Raw genomic sequence first — 6,951 nt, 5'->3', positions numbered from 1 at the left:
TTCCACTTTTGTCCAAAGCTCTTGAACGTCTTGTTCATCAACAGCTTAGCAATTTCCTTTTAGAACATAGTCTCCTTAATCCTTTTCAATCTGGTTTCCGTCCTGGTCATAGTACGACTACTGCACTTGTCAAAATTACTGAAGATATACGATGGAATATGGACAATCAAAGGGTTACAGTATTGACGTTACTTGATTTCAGTAACGCTTTTAATACTGTGGACTTTGATATCCTGTGTGATATTCTGCGCACTCTTAACGTATCTCCTACGGTTACTGAATGGTTTCAAAATTACTTACAGGGACGCCGACAGCGAGTCAGACTGAATGATTCATACTCAGACTGGTCAATGGTCTCTGCCGGTGTCCCGCAAGGTGGCGTGTTGTCCCCTCTCCTATTTTCAATGTTTATTAATTCTATCAGTAATATTATCACTTCTCTCTATCACCTCTATGCAGACGATCTTCAGATATACTCTCACTGCACAGTTAATGATTTAACTAAAACTATAAACTGTATTAATAGCGATCTCACATCAATAGCAAACTGGAGCAAATCCTTCGGCTTAAAAGTTAATCCATCTAAAACTAAAGCGATAATAATTGGTAGCTCTAAATTACTAGCTCGAATCGATAGAACGCAGCTACCACCAATAATATTCGATAATATTGAAATTTCTTACAGTGACAGTGTTAAAAATCTGGGTATTTTGTTTGACCAACATCTCTCCTGGGGACCACAAATTTGTGACATAAGTCGTAAGATATTCGCTTCAGCTGGATCACTCCGCAGATTGCGTAATATGCTCCCGATTCCTACTAAAATTGTGCTTGCACATAGCCTTCTTTTACCAATTCTTGATTATGCTGACACATGCTATGTCGATATCACTGAGGAGCAACTAAATAAGCTTGAGCGCATTCAAAATTTATGTATTCGTTACATATTTGGTTTACGCAAATATGATCATATATCCGAATTTCGCAAGAAGCTCAAGTGGCTCCCAATTCGCCTTCGCAGGAATACTCATATTCTCAATCTGCTATACTGTATACTGTTCAATCCTGTTTCCCCTCCATACCTAAAAGAACGATTTAAATTCCTTAGTGATTCCCACGAGCGTTCCCTTCGATCTGAAAGCAACTTGCTTCTTGAAATTCCTTCCCACTCCTCTAATTTTTATAGCAAATCCTTTACTGTTCAAGCATCCCGTCTTTGGAACTCCCTACCCCTGACCATTAGACGTGCTCAATCACTGCCAGTTTTTAAAAAAGCTGTCAAGAAACATTTCCTAGAAATGTAACTTTGTAATATATAAATATTTCTTTATATGTATTTATCGATTAGTTTATATATTATTTATATATTTATTGATTATATATGTATGTTTGCCTGTGTATATGTCTATTTATTTTTGTATGTATATTTGTATGCACAAATATACTCGTATGTATGTATATTGAATATTCCATTTAAAAAATGTACACCTATGCCGTTAATAGACCATTTCCTCTGCCCCAAGGTTGCCTGGAAGAGATCGCTCTTCAGCGATAAGGCCGCCTTTTGTGCCATGCTTTATTTTGTTAAATTTATTTCCTGTGTGTTTTACTTATCTTGGTGTACAATAAAGAATATATTATTATTATTATTATTAATATTAGCTATACGCAAGTCTGTGTGTGTTTTGAATTATATTCCTAAATCAAGCCGGTGCAACGAGACGACCCAGAGGTCAGAACACATCAACTTTAGCCTAAGATTGATGGTTCAAGTCTGGCAATTTTCATGTGTTTAATTTCAATTTATAATTCCACTTGTATTTATTTATTGCTGTCCAGGTACACTCACAATATACATGTTATTATATTATACTAGTTGTCGCCCGAGACTTCGCTCTCGTTTGATGATCAAGTGTTAGGCATAAAAAGTAACCTATATTCTTTCTCGTGGTTAATGCTTAGTTCATAGCAAATTTCATCAAATTCGGTTTAGTGGTTTGACCGTGAAAGATTAACACAGACAGACAGATCGATAGAGCTACTTTCGTATTTACAATATAATATCAGTATTGATTATATTAAGGGCGATACACTCTCTGATATGTAATTATGTACATCAACGCGTTACACAACATTCACGAAAAATATACGTGAACTAAAAAAGTCTAGGGTATTCACAGATGATGAGGTAATCGGTGATTTATTGTTGAATAATTAGTATTATGGTAGTACTTTGCAAATATCCAAGAAATGGGATCTTGTTTATCAAAACTATTGTTGGGTGGTATAAAAAAAAGGCGAAGATCTTTGAATGTGTCGTAATATGTCGATCTTTATGGAATCCTTTACAAGCCGAACACTTACAAAATGTTACTTCATGAAATTAAATAAATATTATATTTTTATCCACTAGCAAGGATGAGAACTACTAAAGACACTATATAGAATATCTTATATTTCTTACAGCGCCAATGCTTATATAATATCATTACAAAAAACTTTAATAAATAGTTAACAAGTTTTTATCTAAATAATAAAACGCTGAATGCTAAAGTATAATAATAGGATTTTATTCTTAAATTTCTTTAAAACGTCTATAGTTTTGTAAATTACCCAGAAACCTTTTGTGATTCAATAACAAGCGAAAATCAAGTAACAATAGTTCACGGTAAAAATTGACTGAACATAATTTATTCAAGTCTCTTCGTCCGTGTATTTCGTAACAAGCTTACACGACCGACTGACTTCGACGTCTACCTTTTGTCCGTATTTCTATCGGCTTTTCAGGTATTGTGCTGAAAAAGGCGCTCGTGTCAGTTTCATAAATACTTTAATCAAAAAAATTAAAAAAATATATATGTATTTTAATTTTAACAACACTCTTGCATAAGTTATTATTATATTAAGAGCATGGTTTCGATAGTAAAGACTGTGGATTAGTAGTCAGACAGCGTTGGGCGCACTCCAGCCGGACTGATGAACCGAAAAGGTGGACCTGAGGTAAGTAAACGCTCCTTGGGGGAGTCCTGTGTCCAGCAGAGGATAGGAATTGGCTGAAGACTTACCTTTGCCAGATGAATTTAATGATTTTTCTATTACTTTTTCTAATAATTTGTCATTTTAAAACATATTTGCTCGCTTATTATTATCGAAATAGATTAGATAAATGATTTAAGAAAGATATTCACTATACGAGAGTACAATGCTACAATGTACAATAATCAGTTTAAATTGTTCAAAGATTTGTTTATTATTTTGTTATATTCTCTGTTGATTTAAGGCGTATGATAATGACGTCATAGTGTCATAAGACAATCATTTCGATATCAGCATTCCAGTTGTCTTGATTTAATTGGGTTAATTTGTGATGTGCAAATTGTAATTTATATTCTAATTCGGTTTGTATTATAAATATCTCAAATTTCGTTTTATTGTTTTAGCATAAACCAAATTTATCGCCGAAATTTCGAATAAATTTGACGTGAACGACGTGAGTTTAAAAATTCATCAACTTCGAACGCGCCGCTTAAATTAACATAAGCTTTATAAATTTGGCATAGACATTTGCGGTTATAACGTATTTCTTTATTTAGTCGACTATTAATTATTCTTGTGGTTTGGCCACCGCATTTAATCGAAACCAATACGTAAAATACGTATAGGTATCTCTTCTATCTTCCTATTATGAATTAACAACTAATCGCATCGATTCAAAGAATATAATTCTATTATTTTAAATATATGGAAAATATATTTAATTAAGTATTGTTCATTAATGTTCTAGTCAATGAAATACTAAGCCTTCATTAATATTCCTTTACGTATAATCAGAGAGAGAAAAAAAGAAATTCAACATCACATACATTACTCTGATCCCAATGTAAGTAACTAAAGCACTTGTGTTATGGACAATCAGAAGCAACGACGGTTATATAATGTACGATTAAATGTCGATAATAATTTAACGGAGACTTATTATACAATTAATTTGTAATATACAATATGATAATTGAGAGCATTTTTTGTATTCACTGAATAAAAATACTAAACCAATATACGTAAAACTTATACCAGGAGATGCAGATAGCTTCTAAGCAGATAGTTTCGCTTTTATACAAGGTGCGGGATTGTTCAGCCAATCTCAAAGAAAACCAGCCTTCTTTCAACACAGGAAATATCATAGTGCACATCTGTGTGTACAATCATAGGAGCACTCTATTTCCTCACTCTCATAATCCAATGGGACGGCAAGTCAGACACGACTGGAAAGAGCAGACTATACGTAAGAAAAGAAGTACACACACATTCATCTTCTTGTTGTTACTATGACATTTTTCGAGAGAGTAACCGATTAATTTTTTTTCGACCCTTATCTGTAGGCTAGAACCTCAGAATCTGTGACCTTAGACCCAGCCAATAAACCAACAAAGCAGTCATACAACAAAACAAACAACAAGCTACGCAAGTAATTATATATATCCAAGTAGATTTTGACAGCACGAGAGAAATAGGACATATAGGTACGTATATCGTAGGTATGTCTATTATCCCTTTATCCCTTTTTTTAGTTGTATTTAAAATGTGAAAGTGTAAAAAAAAAATCATTTTCGCATTTATAATTGGTTAGGATAATACTCGTGATGCAAAAATCCAAATGATATATTGATGTTATCTAAATATACAAAAGCATTTACTTTATTTTCCTAGTTATCGCCAGCAGCTTCGCTTTAGGGGTTAGTCGTCATGTGTGAGGAGCAAAAATACGTTCCTTCCTTGGGGCCCAAACTTGCGTCATACCAAATTTCATGAAATTCGGTTCAATGGTTTCGGTTCGGTTCAAAACGTAGCAGACACAGTTACTTTTGCATTCATAATATTTGTATAGAAGATTTTTATAATAATATTTGTCCACATCGCAATTATTATTTATAACATTATTTCGACACTTAAAACTACCGTGAGCTTTACCCATATTTACCTTCCACTCTATCGACTATGTTCTTTATTGTAATCAAATTCATAAAATATATAACGGAGGTAAATGAGGACCTCGTTATCAGATTCGTAATTAGATGGATGAGACATCGTATCAAACTCAAATATATTTTTAATTTTAATCATTAATCTTTTTTTATATTTTTGATATGGTGACGGCTGTCAAAATCTACTTGGATATATATGTGAGCGACGCTAATGCACCGCTTCATCTACTTCACCCAAGCATACGTAACTCGATCAAGCACGAAATCAATTATTAAAAACACAAATTATTCAACTAAAACCTCTGTTGTGCTTTTTGAGATTTGAACCGTATTTTTTTTTTAATTCCGTGTATTTCATATACAGGAACTATAGCCAAGAACTTGCAAAGTATCTAAGTACTTAACTTCTATTCAGACTCATCCAATAAAATAGTACGGCTCTTACAAACTAAAACATTATACGTATATAAAGTTATTCAGTGGAAACATCAAAGTTGAATACAGGATGGGACCACTCTGCGTAATTAGCCCATACAAACATTTGTGAATAGTTTAATCTTAAACGTTTAAATGTTGAATGTCGGCAAATTCTCATTTTAGAATAGAAATTATGAATTGAATAAAATACGAGTGATAAAGCCTTTTAAGATGTAGAATTGTAAGGCATAATGCAACAATGTAGATTGGAAATTAAATCCTCAGGGGACGGATAATTCTGCTTGAGTTAATGTATTTTTTTCTTTGTTTAATCTAAATTTATAATATGCAAGATATAGTGGATTAATTTATTAACTTACCTGAGGTTTTGTTATTTATATTTGGAACAGAAACAGTCTAGTAGGGAAAGAGCACACTGGTTTGATCACGTGCATCTTAAACGAAGATGACGGGTTGATATCAGGGCAAGCGCCAGTCATTTTTTTTATCCACTTTTCTCCGGCGAATCCTTACCCAGAACTATGATATTTAGAAGCATTTATTGTACATCAAATTATATCATGTATAATCTTGAGAACGAAATGCTATTTTTGTCCTTGTTATGTTATACCTTAAAGACTCTATTTTGTTAAAGGTATTGTTTTACCTTTTGAATGGAATTATTTTACCAACAACAGTTTGAAAACTTGGCCATTTACAGACAAATGTTTATTAGCTGAAATATTTCGTTTGTTCTAATATAGCATCAGAGGTTGAAACCCTCGTCAAGCGCACACCTTTATATGTGAGTTTTGCTAAGTAAGGTCGAAAATTTAGCATTTTGATAGAGCAATTAATATCCAACCTTTAATGAAAATACACGTTGTTAAAGTTTATCTTGAAGTATCATTGCAACCGCAGAATATTTTAAAGCTGAAAATGTTACCTTGCTTTATTTATTAGTGCTATTATTTATTATTATTAAGGATAAGGTGAGGAATATGTTATTTTTTAATTTAATTTAATATTATTGTTGTTTGTTTGCATGAAAATGCCAAGATAGTTCAATGGTTAGGTTTGGTTGGTACTTGAGTTTTAACCGAAAGTTTGGTCAAACCTTGGCAAATTCCACCATTACGCATACCTAATTTAATCTTTAGCTAGGCCGCGACAAAATACGTTGAGTACAGTCACTCTACGTTGAGTTAGAGAAAAAAATTAACAAATATAATCTCTCTTGTACTTTTTTTTTGCTATGTTTTTCACTTAGCCATCTCACGCTTAGATATCTCGTAAGCACGAGCGTCACCCACTCATACTTATTAATATTAAAATTTAAGGTTCGACCTTATTATTAAATAGATGTACACCAGATTGGGGTCAGTATAATAGTGAAAAAGAAACAAATGAAGTAATGAAAGATATTTATTTTATGACTAATATAAAGTTTCTAGAAAATAACCAAAAATATACGGAATAAAAAAAAATTATAAAATTTATTATTTGCCACATGAACAAGATCATACTTCAATATTGCTTTTTTCACTTGCTT

Source organism: Vanessa atalanta, chromosome 21 (assembly GCF_905147765.1).
Source record: "Vanessa atalanta chromosome 21, ilVanAtal1.2, whole genome shotgun sequence".
NCBI lineage: Eukaryota > Metazoa > Arthropoda > Insecta > Lepidoptera > Nymphalidae > Vanessa > Vanessa atalanta.
This window is presented reverse-complemented; position numbering follows the sequence as displayed.